The following is an 18,837-nucleotide window of genomic DNA, read 5'->3' as shown; positions in this document are numbered from 1 at the left end:
GGTGTCGGAGGGGTAGAAGAGAAGAGACATATTTGGTGTCGGAGGGGTAGAAGAGAAGAGACATATTTGGTGTCGGAGGGGTAGAAGAGAAGAGACATATTTGGTGTCGGGGGGGTAGAAGAGAAGAGACATATTTGGTGTCGGAGGGGTAGAAGAGAAGAGACATATTTGGTGTCGGAGGGGTAGAAGAGAAGAGACATATTTGGTGTCGGAGGGGTAGAAGAGAAGAGACATATTTGGTGTCGGAGGGGTAGAAGAGAAGAGACATATTTGGTGTCGGAGGGGTAGAAGAGAAGAGACATATTTGGTGTCGGAGGGGTAGAAGAGAAGAGACATATTTGGTGTCGGAGGGGTAGAAGAGAAGAGACATATTTGGTGTCGGAGGGGTAGAAGAGAAGAGACATATTTGGTGTCGGAGGGGTAGAAGAGAAGAGACATATTTGGTGTCGGAGGGGTAGAAGAGAAGAGACATATTTGGTGTCGGAGGGGTAGAAGAGAAGAGACATATTTGGTGTCGGAGGGGTAGAAGAGAAGAGACATATTTGGTGTCGGAGGGGTAGAAGAGAAGAGACATATTTGGTGTCGGAGGGGTAGAAGAGAAGAGACATATTTGGTGTCGGAGGGGTAGAAGAGAAGAGACATATTTGGTGTCGGAGGGGTAGAAGAGAAGAGACATATTTGGTGTCGGAGGGGTAGAAAAGAAGAGACATATTTGGTGTCGGAGGGGTAGAAGAGAAGAGACATATTTGGTGTCGGGGGGTAGAAGAGAAGAGACATATTTGCCGTTGTTAAGGGAGAAATCCCTGTAGAGTCAGTAGTGTGGTGCTCTCTCTCCCACTCCGACCCTCTCTGGAATGGTTTTGACAGAGGCACAGTGAAGACGTGACCTGAAACAAGCTTCTGTTTGATCATCTCTGTAACGCTTTCATTCTGTCACAAAGAAACTACGTGAATCACTTAATATTGAAGAGGGATTTCAATAATATTAAAGGGAAGAGCACACTGGTGGAGAATGCATTATACATCAATAACTGCCTGTGACACAATCTATTTAGAAAGTAAACTGAGTGTGTGGGGAAGAAAGATAGAGAAAGAGAAATGGGGTCTTGTTGAGCAGTCTCAAGGAGAGCAGGGTATTCAGTGGTCTTGGTGGGATTTGACATCTATGTTATGGTGCTGGATCATAAGCTGTTGTGTGAGGAGGAAGTAGCTGAGGAGGATATCTAACCTGCCTGCTAATTCTGGCCCTCAGTGCTGCCTGCAGGAGGTGGATGCTGACAGGGACAATGCGGTGTGTATGTTTGTCAAATGGGACAAATGTTCATTAGGAGGGTCCCTACGTTTCAATAAACAGCTATATCTGTGTCTGATTCATAGTGTGTACACACACACACACACACACGCACACACACGCACACACACGCACACACACGCACACACACGCACACACACGCACACACACGCACACACACGCACACACACGCACACGCAAGCACACACACACGCAAGCACACACACACACGCAAGCATGCATACACACACACCAAAACTCTCCAAACACTTCATTAAATCATAGACCGCCCAAACCCGAACAAATTTAGAACAATCTAAGGTCTTGGCGGGAGCAGACTGGCTCGGCCATTAGTCCTGTCTCAGTGACAGCTTGCCCTGCTCACCTCATCTATCTGTTATACACAAAGACATGCCTTATGGGGTGGCTCCCTTCCAGCCCTCACCAGGCTTCTAACCTGTTCAACACACACATCTACCGCCCCACCCTCCCCTCCACCCCCCAGTATAACAGCGCTGCCTGCTATGCCCCTTGCCATGACAGACTTAGACAGGATTTATGCAGCCTCGTCACAGCGCCTCCATTAATTGCAGGAAAGCGACACATTACGACATGACAGGATGGATCAGGCCGGTGCATGGTGATGGTAAGACATAGACACACACACACACACACACACACACACACACACACACACACACACACACACACACACACACACACACACACACACACACACACACACACACACACACACACACACACACACACACACACACACACACACACACACACACACACACACACACACACACACAGGTGCAGAGTGGTGGACAGGTCAGGCTTTCCTGTAATGCATAGCCCTTGCATGGCCCAGCGTGAGGTGCTGAGCTTGCTAATGCATTGGCACGACAGAGAGGTGGAGTAAAGACAATCCCATCCTGGAGCTATAGTACGCAATGCAGGCATCACCATGGTAACCAGGGTCAAACAACAACAACAATAGATAAGGCCAGCAGTTAGTGTCAATACGTCTGATACACCCTAATCTACCTGCTCTAAAGTCAAACATATTGTACTGAGTTTTGCAGTCCAAAATCTCATGTGTGTGTGCTTTCGCGCGTTCATGCGTGTCTGCCCTCGTATGTGTGTGTGTTTGTACATACAAGGTAAAGAGATTACCGGTGGAGGAGATAGCTCCACATAGTAGGTCAGGAATACAGAGCTCCAGTCCACAGCACCCTTTAGTCTACAAACGTTAACGCCACTTACCACACTCAGCCCACAACTTGAATTAACCTTGCCGTATAATGACATCATTAACACCTCACCTTAAGACCAATTATGAGAGAAAATAGATCCGGCTTCTGGTTCTATTAATTGCCGTTTGAAGTGAAGATGTCAGTGGTGTATGGATTTTCTGCCAGCTGAGGAGAGGGGTGTGCTACTGTCCTTCCTCCCGTCGGGAGAGGACTGGGGAGAAGGAAGAAAGAAGAGAGGGATGTGAATTATTCATTACAAGGTATGAGCCGGGTAAGGAGCTGGGGATCGGAGGGAATTTAAAGGCATTTGTGTTTGTCACACAAATCAGGCCGTCTCGGGAAGCTCTGAGGCAAATCCCAACCGACGGATGGGAGTGGAGGATGACACCACTTCTTACTCAAGACAGCCATAAAGAGGAAGAGCAGAGGGAGAGAGAGAGGTGGGGGGAGAGAGAAAGAGGGGGGTAGAGAGAGAACGAGAGAGAAGAAGAGAAACACTGTGACCCCTAATGAAAGAGGTCAGACCAGAAAGAAATGTACAGCAAGAACAGGACAATCACAGCTAATGAATCAAATACGTCTCAGTACACGCAGTATTTACTTTCAAATCATTCCTTGAGGTACTGGTAGATGTCAGTGTGTGTTTGCTGAGACAAACATTTATTTAAGCAAAACTGGTTAGGACATAAATGTAAAGGTAGTCTGTTAATATTCAGCTTGACTACATTCATATATTTCTTATCAGAAAACTTCAATAGCCCTTGTCAAAAAATGTAAAAGTGATTTTCGATCAGTAGGAAATAGACCAGAAATCCCCCATTGTAAGGTTACAGTACATACTGTAGAGGCTGTGACCCTGCTCCTGGTGCAGACCAGGGGAGAGAGAGTCCCCACACTCCTGTGGTTGGTGCCTGTCAGTGGTTTGTTTTTCAGAGGGTCTACGGTGGCCCTGGCTCCTGCCATGGCTTCCAGTGTAAATCAGTAAGGCGTGGCTGAGCTTGCCTGGCAGCTGAGAGGAGCTGAAGAGATTCTCACCCCGGCCCTGGAAAGGTTGAGGGGCCGGCCTGTGGCTGATGTGGGGCTGTGGCAGTGCAGACAGACAGGGAGCAGATCACACACTCACACAGGACAGCCACATCACCAGCCATTACTCCCCACAGACAAACAACTTAAACACACCAGGCAGGACTCTTCTAGAAAGGGTATTCAACCACCAACACTTAGAGAGGGGATGAGCATTCACAAACATCTAGATGCACTAATTACACCTACAAATTTCACCTAAAGCTCACCCTATAAGAGAGAGGGTGAGCTGACTCCCCTCTCTCTTACAGGGTGAGCTGACTCCCCTCTCTCTTACAGGGTGAGCTGACTCCCCTCTCTCTTATAGGGTGAGCTGACTCCCCTCTCTCTTACAGGGTGAGCTGACTCCCCTCTCTCTTATAGGGTGAGCTGAGTCCCCTCTCTCTTATAGGGTGAGCTGACTCCCCTCTCTCTTATAGGGTGAGCTGACTCCCCTCGCTCTTATAGGGTGAGCTGAGTCCCCTCTCTCTTATAGGTTGAGCTGACTCCCCTCTCTCTTATAGGGTGAGCTGAGTCCCCTCTCTCTTATAGGGTGAGCTGACTCCCCTCTCTCTTATAGGGTGAGCTGACTCCCCTCTCTCTTATAGGGTGAGCTGACTCCCCTCGCTCTTATAGGGTGAGCTGAGTCCCCTCTCTCTTATAGGGTGAGCTGAGTCCCCTCTCTCTTATAGGGTGAGCTGACTCCCCTCACTCTTATAGGGTGAGCTGACTCCACTCTCTCTTATAGGCTGAGCTGACTCTCCTCTCACTTATAAGGTGAGCTGACTCCCCTCTCTCTTGTAGGGTGAGCTGACTCTCTTCTCTCTTATAGGGTGAGCTGACTCCCCTCTCTCTTATAGGGTGAGCTGACTCCCCTCTCTCTTATAGGGTGAGCTGACTCCCCTCTCTCTTATAGGGTGAGCTGACTCCCCTCGCTCTTATAGGGTGAGCTGACTCCCCTCTCTCTTATAGGGTGAGCTGACTCCCCTCACTCTTATAGGGTGAGCTGACTCCCCTCTCTCTTATAGGGTGAGCTGACTCCCCTCTCTCTTATAGGGTGAGCTGACTCCCCTCGCTCTTATAGGGTGAGCTGAGTCCCCTCTCTCTTATAGGGTGTGCTGACTCTCCTCTCTCTTATAGGGTGAGCTGAGTCCCCTCTCTCTTATAGGGTTGCTGACTCTCTTCTCTCTTATAGGGTGAGCTGACTCTCCTCTCTCTTATAGGGTGAGCTGACTCCCCTCGCTCTTACAGGGTGAGCTGAGTCCCCTCTCTCCTTTAGGGTGAGCTGAGTCCCCTCTCTCTTATAGGGTGAGCTGAGTCTCCTCTCTCTTTTAGGGTGAGCTGACTCCCCTCTCACTTATAGGGTGAGCTGACTCTCTTCTCTCTTATAGGGTGAGCTGACTCTCCTCTCTCTTATAGGGTGAGCTGACTCCCCTCTCTCTTATAGGGTGAGCTGACTCTCCTCTCTCTTATAGGGTGAGCTGACTCCCCTCGCTCTTACAGGGTGAGCTGAGTCTCCTCTCTCTTTTAGGGTGAGCTGACTCCCCTCTCTCTTATAGGGTGAGCTGACTCCCCTCTCTCTTATAGGTTGAGCTGACTCTCTTCTCTCTTATAGGTTGAGCTGACTCTCCTCTCTCTTATAGGTTGAGCTGACTCTCCTCTCTCTTATAGGTTGAGCTGACTCCCCTCTCTCTTATAGGGTGAGCTGACTCCCCTCTCTCTTATAGGTTGAGCTGACTCTCTTCTCTCTTATAGGGTGAGCTGACTCTCCTCTCTCTTATAGGTTGAGCTGACTCTCCTCTCTCTTATAGGTTGAGCTGACTCCCCTCTCTCTTATAGGGTGAGCTGACTCCCCTCTCTCTTATAGGTTGAGCTGACTCTCTTCTCTCTTATAGGGTGAGCTGACTCCCCTCTCTCTTATAGGGTGAGCTGACTCCCCTCTCTCTTATAGGGTGAGCTGACTCCCCTCTCTCTTATAGGGTGAGCTGACTCCCCTCTCTCTTATAGGCTGAGCTGACTCTCTTCTCTCTTATAGGTTGAGCTGACTCCACTCGCTCTTATAGGGTGAGCTGACGCTCCTCTCTCTTATAGGGTGAGCTGACTCCCCTCTCTCTTATAGGGTGAGCTGACTTTCTTTTCTCTTATAGGTTGAGCTGACTCCCCTCTCTCTTATAGGGTGAGCTGACTCCCCTCTCTCTTATAGGATGAGCTGACTCTCCTCTCTCTTATAGGGTGAGCTGACTCCCCTCTCTCTTATAGGGTGAGCTGACTCTCCTCTCTCTTATAGGGTGAGCTGACTCCCCTCTCTCTTATAGGGTGAGCTGACTCCCCTCTCTCTTATAGGGTGAGCTGACTCCCCTCGCTCTTATAGAGTGAGCTGACTCCCCTCTCTCTTATAGGGTGAGCTGACTCCCCTCGCTCTTATAGAGTGAGCTGACTCCCCTCTCTCTTATAGGGTGAGCTGCTATTTTCCCTCTTCCTGCTGACTGTGGTTGGTTGGTTGGTTACTTTAGGTAATGACACAGAGAGAGAGGCAGCAGGTCTGGATTATGCTCTCTCAGCACAGAGCCCAGCATGGCCAGGCAGGGCAGGCTGTCGGCAGACACATTCCTGGTCTCACTTAGAGTTCTGTGTCAGGGGTTAAGTGGTCATGGAAAAGAGGGAGAGACAAGAGAATGAACTTATTGGGCAACATTGTTTCTCTCGTCTGCAGCTGGGAGGTGCCGGCTGGCTGGTGTGAGACTGGCGTGAGAGAGGCATGACTAGATCACAGGCTGCACCGGGCCATGCAAAGCCCACAGCTGAGCCTTAGTCTGCGATAAGCCCAACGCCACTTCAATTACATTACCCACACCACTCTGACTCGAAGAGAGAGAGAGGAAGGTGTGTGTGAGCGTGCGTGTTGCGTGTGTGTGTGTGTGTGTGTGTGTGTGTGTGTATGTGTGTGTGTGTGTGTGTGTGTGTGTGTGTGTGTGTGTGTGTGTGTGTGTGTGTGTGTGTGTGTGTGTGTGTGTGTGTGTGTGTGTGTGTGTGTGTGTGTGTGTGTGTGTGTGTGTGTGTGTGTGAGCGTGACAGAGGGAGCTGAGCACTAAAGAGGATGTTTACCTTTTTACACTCCTCTTCTATTCTTCCTTTCTGTCATTTCACCTTCTATTCAAGTGTTTATTAGGGATAATAGTTTCCATCTGAGGTGAGCTGAGTGTTGCCTACAGAGATGAAACCCTGTGTTTGTGTCAGACAGGAATCATCCACATTATCCACACCTAGCTACCAACAGCCTACACATTTCAAACCCCAGTATTTTGTCTGAAACCAGTATCTACACATGTTAACTACATGTTGGTGAGAAGAAAGAGAGAGATAAAGATGAGAGGAGGAAGAAATAAGAGCATGGGGAGAGAGGGGAGAGCAGAGGCGTATCCCCTTATTTGAAGATGACAGTGTGTGTTGTCTGTTTGTCTGCTACAGATTGCTGTGTTCCCCTAGCCCAGGCTGCTCCCAGAAGTCCTTCCATTAGAAGAAACCAAAATCATAAACAAACAATAGTGGGTAGAAGAAACAAAGGATGAAAGAGGAGGAGAAGCAGAGGGAGCTTTGAGGATGAGAGGAGGTGAAGTATTGATCAGCCATTGACAAACAGAATAGACATTTTAGATGTGATGTGAGAGGCCTCATCCATAATTTAACAACTGGGCCAAATGTGAGTGACAGGGGTGTCGAAGGGGAGCACAGTATTGATTAGTAAGAAAAAGTGTACAGAGAGAGAGAGAGAGCTCCGTTGAGAGAGGGAGAGATGGGAGGATGGGGGGGAGGATGGGGGGAGGAGAGGAAGGAAGGGCAGATGGAAGAGCACGGGAAAGCCATTAAGGATGGCAGTGTTACCAGACACTGGCAGACGAGAGGAGAGAGAGAGAGAGAGAGAGATAGAGAGAGAGAGAGGCAGCTAAAGAGGGAGATAGAGATAGTGTTATGCTGGTGAATGAGGACCCAAAAGCGACTTAATAGAAACAGAGTCTTTATTCCAGTCTTAAACAAAAAACGATACTCCTGGATATTATCTTAGGTAAATCCAAAACAGGAAAACTGAACTCCTCTCGTCAGTAGAGAGGAACGACTGGAGACGCGACCACAGACTGCAGGTCGCTTCGGGAGGGCACAGGCCGTAGCTGACATAGACACCTGCTCACACGCAGTATCTGAAGAAGGCAAAAACACGACAGGGCGGAACAAGGACACAGAACAGCAAACATCAAACAAGGATCCGACAAGGACAGAAGCGGAAAACAGAGGGAGAAATAGGGACTCTAATCAGAGGGCAAAATAGGGGACAGGTGTGAAAGAGTAAATGAGGTAGTTAGGAGAATGAGGAACAGCTGGGAGCAGGAACGGAACGATAGAGAGAGAGAGCGAGAGAGGGAGAGAGGGAGGGGGAGAGAGAGGGATAGAAAGAGGGAAAGAACCTAATAAGACCAGCAGAGGGAAACGAATAGAAGGGAAGCACAGGGACAAGACATGATAATCAATGACAAAACATGACAGATAGAGAGATATGGGAGGAAGCGAGGAAGAGAGGTCACACAGGCCCCACCCCCACCCCATCTCCCCGCCTGCCCAAATCAATAGAACCATGTCAAAACAGAAAATGCATGCTTTTTCTCTTAAGTAAAAGGTGTCTAAGATTTTTTAAAGCATTGATTCGGTCCTGGTCGATGGAAATCAAGGCATATTTTCCTGTGCAAAGAGGGGTAATAACACTCAACTGATAATAGCACAACAGAGGGGACTTTCGGGGGCATCATATCTGAAGCGGAGTGCGCTGGTCAGATTACCGCACTCCACCACCGCTCAGTCGGTCGGGGTCAAAATGACATGGGGTCAAGGATTCAAGTGTTCCCTCTCCAAACTGTGTCTGAGATTTGTATGGGAGGTGGTGAGGGAGGAGGAGGGAGAGGAGGAGAGAGGATGCAGGGTGATGGCACTGGACTTTACGCAAGCGGCTGCCAGAAACATTTTACGCATTAAAGTAAGGAATGTCTAGACAAGAGTCCTCATAGGTTTGGCTGGGGAAATAGAGCTGAGGCCCATCAAATAGGAGCAGACGGGTTAGATAATAATTCTAACCTAACCACACATATCCAAACACTAACTATAAAAATAGAAAGCCTTATAACATTCTGTTCATTAAACATGCCAATCATATTTACCCTCAATTATTTTCTTTAGTGCCTTTCTAATCTCGGGGATTCAACCCATACTGTATATGTGTATGATTGGAAGCTATGTGCGCACCCTGAATAGAGGTCACACACAATGAGGGCAAACAGAGGCTGAGGCAACAAGGGTTCTGTATAGGAGGGTTCTGTGGTTTGGGGAATGTGGGCACCACTGAAGGAAAACCCACACTCCCTTTTAACATTAGAACACATCACAGCCTGTGGAAAACTAGCAACCAACAAACCCATGCAGAGCAAAGAGAAAGCCAGAATGAAAAAAAAAAAAATGTTGAGAGAAAGAAAAAACAAAATGATGTCTAGTAATCAGAAACAAAGCATACTGCTGCCACATGAAGGGATCTGCCAATGTGCATCCATGTGCCTCTCGTTGCTGCACCAGTTAGTGGTGGAGCCACAAGCTGAGGCCTTAAAGACAATGGCACAGCAGCAATTAGCCTGGTGTAGCCTAGTGCAGGCAGGCAGGGCGCGGCCCCATGCAGCTACATACAGACAGAGAGAGAGACTTATCTATTCCACAACCACAGACACAGACAGACACATAATGAATGACATAGCATCGCTACGACCACACAAGCAAATAAACAACATCTGCCTGACCTCTAACTGCTGAGGACGCATTCTCATTGGCTGACCTTGTGAGGGCATCCTCCCATTGGTCGAACCTGTGACCTCTTAAAGGGTACCTTCAGCTCTGTCATGACACGCATACTTAGCTACTAGCTACGTGGAACGGATATCAAAATATCATACACCACTACACTAATTCGCCCTCTACGCCAAAGCAGCAGAAGCCAGTGAGATTTGACCTCTCCTATTTCTCCTGGTACATGTTGTTGAATTCGGTAGCCTAGCTTCCTGATTGTGTCTGACTTGTTTTCACCCCTACTTTCTCATATGGCACATGAGAATGTAGGGGAAAGAAACGCTAGCCAGCCAGGAGATAATCTAGCCACCTGATCTGAAGAACGCAACACACACACAGTGGTGAAAAAGGTACCAAATCGTCATACTTGAGTAAAAATAAAGATACCTTAATAGAAAAATACTCAAGTAAAAGTGAAAGTCACCTATTAAAATACTACTTGAGTAAAAGTCTAAAAGTATTTGGTTTAAAATATAATTAAGTATCAAAAGTCAATGTAATTGCTAAAATATGCTTAAATATCAAAAGTAAAAGTAAAAACATAAATTATTACAAATTCTTATTAAGCAAACAGATAGCCAGGGACAGACTCCAACACTCAGACATCATTAACAGATAGCCAGGGACAGACTCCAACACTCAGACATCATTAACAGATAGCCAGGGACAGACTCCAACACTCAGACATCATTAACAGATAGCCAGGGACAGACTCCAACACTCAGACATCATTAACAGATAGCCAGGGACAGACTCCAACACTCAGACATCATTAACAGATAGCCAGGGACAGATTCCAACACTCAAACATCATTAACAGATAGCCAGGGACAGACTCCAACACTCAGACATCATTAACAGATAGCCAGGGACAGACTCCAACACTCAGACATCATTAACAGATAGCCAGGGACACACTCCAACACTCAGACATCATTAACAGATAGCCAGGGACAGACTCCAACACTCAGACATCATTAACAGATAGCCAGGGACAGACTCCAACACTCAGACATCATTAACAGATAGCCAGGGACAGACTCCAACACTCAGACATCATTAACAGATAGCCAGGGACAGACTCCAACACTCAGACATCATTAACAGATAGCCAGGGACACACTCCAACACTCAGACATCATTAACAGATAGCCAGGGACAGACTCCAACACTCAGACATCATTAACAGATAGCCAGGGACAGACTCCAACACTCAGACATCATTAACAGATAGCCAGGGACACACTCCAACACTCAGACATCATTAACAGATAGCCAGGGTCACACTCCAACACTCAGACATCATTAACAGATAGCCAGGGACAGACTCCAACACTCAGACATCATTAACAGATAGCCAGGGACACACTCCAACACTCAGACATCATTAACAGATAGCCAGGGACAGACTCCAACACTCAGACATCATTAACAGATAGCCAGGGACAGACTCCAACACTCAGACATCATTAACAGATAGCCAGGGACACACTCCAACACTCAGACATCATTAACAGATAGCCAGGGACAGACTCCAACACTCAGACATCATTAACAGATAGCCAGGGACAGACTCCAACACTCAGACATCATTAACAGATAGCCAGGGACACACTCCAACACTCAGACATCATTAACAGATAGCCAGGGTCACACTCCAACACTCAGACATCATTAACAGATAGCCAGGGACAGACTCCAACACTCAGACATCATTAACAGATAGCCAGGGACACACTCCAACACTCAGACATCATTAACAGATAGCCAGGGACAGACTCCAACACTCAGACATCATTAACAGATAGCCAGGGACAGACTCCAACACTCAGACATCATTAACAGATAGCCAGGGACACACTCCAACACTCAGACATCATTAACAGATAGCCAGGGACAGACTCCAACACTCAGACATCATTAACAGATAGCCAGGGACACACTCCAACACTCAGACATCATTAACAGATAGCCAGGGACAGACTCCAACACTCAGACATCATTAACAGATAGCCAGGGACAGACTCCAACACTCAGACATCATTAACAGATAGCCAGGGACACACTCCAACACTCAGACATCATTAACAGATAGCCAGGGACAGACTCCAACAATCAGACATGGTTTACAGATAGCCAGGGACACACTCCAACACTCAGACATCATTAACAGATAGCCATGGACACACTCCAACAATCAGACATCATTAACAGATAGCCAGGGACGCACTCCAACACTCAGACATCATTAACAGATAGCCATGGACACACTCCAACAATCAGACATCATTAACAGATAGCCATGGACACACTCCAACAATCACACATCATTAACAGATAGCCAGGGACACACTCCAACACTCAGACATCATTAACAGATAGCCAGGGACACACTCCAACACTCAGACATCATTAACAGATAGCCAGGGTCACACTCCAACAATCAGACATCATTAACAGATAGCCAGGGACACACTCCAACACTCAGACATCATTAACAGATAGCCAGGGACACACTCCAACAATCACACATCATTAACAGATAGCCAGGGACACACTCCAACACTCAGACATCATTAACAGATAGCCAGGGACACACTCCAACACTCAGACATCATTAACAGATAGCCAGGGACACACTCCAACACTCAGACATCATTAACAGATAGCCAGGGACACACTCCAACACTCAGACATCATTAACAGATAGCCAGGGACAGACTCCAACACTCAGACATCATTAACAGATAGCCAGGGACAGACTCCAACACTCAGACATCATTAACAGATAGCCAGGGACAGACTCCAACACTCAGACATCATTAACAGATAGCCAGGGACAGACTCCAACACTCAGACATCATTAACAGATAGCCAGGGACAGACTCCAACACTCAGACATCATTAACAGATAGCCAGGGACAGACTCCAACACTCAAACATCATTAACAGATAGCCAGGGACAGACTCCAACACTCAGACATCATTAACAGATAGCCAGGGACAGACTCCAACACTCAGACATCATTAACAGATAGCCAGGGACACACTCCAACACTCAGACATCATTAACAGATAGCCAGGGACAGACTCCAACACTCAGACATCATTAACAGATAGCCAGGGACAGACTCCAACACTCAGACATCATTAACAGATAGCCAGGGACAGACTCCAACACTCAGACATCATTAACAGATAGCCAGGGACAGACTCCAACACTCAGACATCATTAACAGATAGCCAGGGACACACTCCAACACTCAGACATCATTAACAGATAGCCAGGGACAGACTCCAACACTCAGACATCATTAACAGATAGCCAGGGACAGACTCCAACACTCAGACATCATTAACAGATAGCCAGGGACACACTCCAACACTCAGACATCATTAACAGATAGCCAGGGTCACACTCCAACACTCAGACATCATTAACAGATAGCCAGGGACAGACTCCAACACTCAGACATCATTAACAGATAGCCAGGGACAGACTCCAACACTCAGACATCATTAACAGATAGCCAGGGACAGACTCCAACACTCAGACATCATTAACAGATAGCCAGGGACACACTCCAACACTCAGACATCATTAACAGATAGCCAGGGACAGACTCCAACACTCAGACATCATTAACAGATAGCCAGGGACACACTCCAACACTCAGACATCATTAACAGATAGCCAGGGACAGACTCCAACACTCAGACATCATTAACAGATAGCCAGGGACAGACTCCAACACTCAGACATCATTAACAGATAGCCAGGGACACACTCCAACACTCAGACATCATTAACAGATAGCCAGGGACAGACTCCAACAATCAGACATCGTTTACAGATAGCCAGGGACACACTCCAACACTCAGACATCATTAACAGATAGCCATGGACACACTCCAACAATCAGACATCATTAACAGATAGCCAGGGACACACTCCAACACTCAGACATCATTAACAGATAGCCATGGACACACTCCAACAATCACACATCATTAACAGATAGCCAGGGACACACTCCAACACTCAGACATCATTAACAGATAGCCAGGGTCACACTCCAACACTCAGACATCATTAACAGATAGCCAGGGTCACACTCCAACAATCAGACATCATTAACAGATAGCCAGGGACACACTCCAACACTCAGACATCATTAACAGATAGCCAGGGACACACTCCAACAATCACACATCATTAACAGATAGCCAGGGACACACTCCAACACTCAGACATCATTAACAGATAGCCAGGGACACACTCCAACACTCAGACATCATTAACAGATAGCCAGGGACACACTCCAACACTCAGACATCATTTACTAATGAAGCATGTGTTTAGTGAGTCCTCCAGATCAGAGGCAGTAGGGATGACCAGGGATGTTCTCTGTTTAGTGAGTCCTCCAGATCAGAGGCAGTAGGGATGACCAGGGATGTTCTCTTGATAAGTGCTTGAATCGGACCATGTTCCTGTCCTGCTAAGCATTTTTAGGTATCAGGGAAAATTTAGGTATCAGGGAAAATGTATGGAGTAAAAAGTACATTATTTTCTTTCGGAACATAGTAATGTAAAATTTGTGAAAAATATGTATAGTGAAGTCAAGTACAGATACCCCCAAAAAACTACTTAAGTAGTACTTTAAAGCATTTTTACTTAAGTACTTTACACACACACACACGCACACACGCACGCACGAACACACACACACACACACACACACACACACACACACACACACACACACACACACACACACACACACACACACACACACACACACACACACACACACACACACACACACACACACACACACACACACACACACACACACACACATGGATTGTACTGAGTGAGAACCCCATTAAATGCCTTTAATGGGAGTAATTCTCAATGTGGTTTATGGTTCTCCATTAATTTCCCAGCTAGCTGCTAACACACAGAGGGTGATGACAGCCGTGCTGTGCAACCGTGTGTCATTCGATGAGGAGCCAAATGACAGGTTACTGACTCACCCCCTCTTAATGGAGAGATGACCACAATGACAGAGAGGAGCAGGGGAGAGAGAGAGGGATAGAGACAGGGATATATGGAGATAGGGAGGGACGGAGGAGGTTAAGGAGGGAGAGAGAAAGAGATGGCTTTCATTTAATACCCTGGCTGTGTGATTGTGTGATTCCTGATAAAGTGTGTCTAATGTGACCCTGACTCTGGGAGAGGAGAGGAGAGGAGAGGAGAGGAGAGGAGAGGAGAGGAGAGGAGAGGAGAGGAGAGGAGAGGAGAGGCAGCCCTCTGTTTACAGTCTGAACTGGGCCAGGAGGATAGGAGGCTCACTGCTGGATCGCCAGCGACACTGTGTGAGGCCAGCAGGTATGGAAGCCATCTGCACGTGTGTGTGTGTGTGTTTGTGCGTGCGTGTTTGAGTGAGCATGCGTGCGTCCGTGAGTGTTAACGCTTGCGTGCTCATGTGTGCGCTTGTGTGTATGAGTAAGGGGGCAAAATCAATTCCCCCTCCCCTCACCACAGAGGTGAGGGGCTCATAAATGCAGACAGCTTAAACAAAGAACAAAGAGTGCTGACCAACCCTCATTTATCTAAAGAAGAATTCTTCTGTCATGGTGCATCGTATCAATAGCTAAAGTCCCTCTATCTATTACAGTTTTTTCCAACTGCTTACACACAAAATCTTTTCATCTCACACAATTTTTGAAACCTCTCACTCAAAGTGCAAACCTACACAACAAATATCCAAAACCATAAGCTATTTCTCAGCCTTTGACTCAGTTCTCAATTGCATAAAACTCTTTTTTCAAAACACTACACACAATTCTCTACCTAAAACACAAAAATCTAACAGGAAGTGACTTGCTTTCCTTTTCCAAATACAACCAATCAAAATGCTACACTTATTCACCAGGTCACACACACACTCCTCACATGTGCAAACACTAATAGCTTAACTGATCACTAACCAATCACTGCTTTACTGTAGTATAGGCCTATAAATAGGTCAAAGGTCAGATTACCTGTTTTGAACAATGGATGCCAACAATGGACAGAGAGCAAGAGGAGTAGGAGGGAGAGGAAGAGGAAGCAGAGGACGAGGGCAAAGAAGAGAAGGAAGGATAGCCATCTCTAATGAGATTAGGGCAACACTTGTTGATCATGTGATCAACCACGGTTTGACCATGAGAGAGGCTAGACTGAGAGTCCAGCCCAACTTGAGTCGATTTACAGTGGTGTCCATAATTCAAACCTTCAGAAATGAGAACAGGTATGCAACTATCTAATGACTATTTTAGCATTACAGTAATGTACTGTAAAATACGTATGACTGCAGAGTATTGCATAAACATTTGTAACTCTAAGCCATCCATTTACTGCACTGCATTGAATGAATGAGGTTGATTATCATGCTGTACTACATTTTTCTGTACATTGTTTACAGTTTCTATGCTGAACACATACTGTGTTTGAATTCTGTACAGAGTGGAAAGACAAAGACATCATGGAGGACGAGGACGCTTGTTTACAGATGTACAAGAGACTGCAATTATAAATATGGTTTTGGCCAACAATGCAATTAGGATTCGAGAGATAAGAGAGCATATCTTGAATAATGACACCATATTTAACAACATCAATGCTGTAAGCCTGTCGACCATACAACGCATCCTCCAACGGCACCGAGTGACGATGAAACAACTTTACAAGGTGCCATTTGAGAGAAACTCTGACAGAGTCAAGAATATGCGACATGACTTTGTAGAGGTATGTTTGCAACACTACTTCCAGTACTTCAGACATACCACATTTACTCATCTGTTGATCCTTTGGTCTGTTACAGAGAGTATTGGAGCTGGATGCCCATATCAATCGCCATTAATTTATTTATGTGGAAGAGGTTGGCTTCAACCTCACCAAAACCAGGCGCCGCGGAAGAAATGTAATAGGACAGAGGGCAATTACCAATGTCCCTGGACAGCGTGAGGGTAATAGAACTATGTGTGCTGCCATCACTCAAAACGGGATCCTCCATCACAATGCCACACTGGGTCCATACAACACCGGCCATATGCTCACTTTTCTGGATGCAATTTACACAATGCTTGTCCCTGATCCAGATCAGGAGCCAGCTAGATTTGTGGTTTTATGGGACAATGTTAGTTTTCACCGGGCTGTTCTGGTCCAAAACTGGTTTGCCACCCATCCACAATTTGTAGTTTTGTACCTACCCCCATATTCACCTTTTCTAAATCCCATAGAGGAATTCTTCTCAGCCTGGCGCTGGAAAGTGTATGATCGCCAACCCTATGCCCGCATGCCGCTTCTCCAGGCAATGGAGGACGCATGTGGGGACATAGAGGTTGCCTCTGTCCAAGGTTGGATACGCCATGCTAGGAGATACTTCCCTCGATGTTTGGCAAGAGAAAACGTATCCTGTGATGTGGACGAAGTATTGTGGCCAGACCCAGACCGGAGAAGAGATGAAGCGTAGCTTAGCACTGGTGACTGCCCCCCCCTACCAATTCCTGGACTGCCCCCCCGGGACCCCACACACACAATTGTGTTCTTTACTGTATTCTAAAGAATATACTTTTGGTTTACATATGTTTATGGTTTTGTTGTATGCTACTGTGTACAACAGTAATGTTTGGCCTAATAAATATTTTCTGTTTCTACATTGCATTGGTGTTTACAGTGTACTTGTTACCCCTCTCAGCAGATGACTTTCACTGTAGAACATTGTATTGAAATGTAGATATAAGCCTATGAAAGACCAAAGAGCTTTAGATTTAGAACAACAGTGTTTGCATGGTATATCCAAAAATGTACTATTATGAAAGCTGTGTTCGCCATTTGATGCAAATGCTTCATTCTGACATGTGTTTATGGCATTTTGAATGCAGTGTTACATTTTGAGGGAGATGTGAGGCATTTTGCAATTTGTGTGTGCAGTTTTGGGAATTGTGTGTAGAGTTTTGAAAAAAGGAGAGTTTTGAAAACGTGTGTAAGCAGTTGGAAAAAACTGTAAACAAAGCCTGATGACATGACAGTCACCAATAGAGAAGAGCACAGGGGATGAGACTATACCAATATATGGGATTCCACAGCCACTGTTGATAATTGGCCAAACTAGATAAAGAGCCCGGCTCTATGCATGCTAACACCCTCATAAATGCAGATGTGATGCGGATGATTTAATCGGACTTGTAACAGATGTTTTTGGGCTGCCCCCTTTCATTAAAAGCTTTCTGCCTGCAGTGGATAGTAGCTAGGAATCAAAGATTATTCCAGAAATTAGAATATGAAAAGTGAGTTAGCTCAATTAAGGAAATTAAATTGTGTACATTAGACGTGGCTTGTTCTACCAGCGAGCGGTGAGCAGTGTGTGTGTGTGTGTGTGTGTGTGTGTGTGTGTGTGTGTGTGGTGAGCAGTTTCCGGGGGAGAGAGACACAGAGAGCGAGAGACCGGGGCATAATAACATCAGAGAATCAGACTGTAATTGAAATGCACTTAAAAGGGATCATGCTGACAAATGTGATTGTATCGAGGCAGTAATGCTCCACACCTCCCTCCAATTCCCTCCCCTCCTCTCACAATGAGAGGCCTGCATCGCAAATGACACCCTATTTCCTATATAGTGCACTACTTTAAACCAGAGCCCTATGAGCCCTGGTCAAAAGTAGTGCACTACATAGAGAATAGTGTATCATTTGGGACACAACCTGTTCCTTGCTAAATCCAATGAAATTGAAATAGTGAAGGGGTCCTGACAGCTTCCTGATACAATCTTGCGGGCGGCGGACAGCCGCATTCACAAAACAGGTAATCAGTTTAGTAGCAAAGCCCTCCCCTCGTCAGGATGGGCCCCCTGTTAAAGAACACTTAAAGATCAAAACAAATGAAAGCTAGAGTGCACATGACAAGTCATCATAGCCTTATCAGCATGTCAGCCCACAGAGACTATTCATTCCCTTCCGCTCATAATACTGATGGAGAGGAGAGGGGGGGGTAGAGATGATGGAACACCCAGTGTCCAGCCCAGGCCTCATTAACATTACCACCAAAGCTTAGAGTTGGACCATTCCTCTGAATCCTCAAACCCTCCCTCCCTCCTGCATCATATCAGTCCTTTCTTACTGAGGGGCTAGATCAGTGACATGCTCAATGGGAGGCTCTCCACACTCCTCTCACACAGAGGTTCTGACTGAGAATCTGTCTTCTGCTGTCTCTGGATGAGGCTGATAAACAGGCTAAGATCACATCCTACAGCTCCTAGGTCCTCCCTCCTGTCTTCATGGTTGGTTCATGAAGATTG

The sequence above is a fragment of the Salvelinus alpinus genome, chromosome 5, assembly GCF_045679555.1.
Source record: "Salvelinus alpinus chromosome 5, SLU_Salpinus.1, whole genome shotgun sequence".
NCBI classification, from domain to species: Eukaryota; Metazoa; Chordata; class Actinopteri; order Salmoniformes; family Salmonidae; genus Salvelinus; species Salvelinus alpinus.
This window is presented reverse-complemented; position numbering follows the sequence as displayed.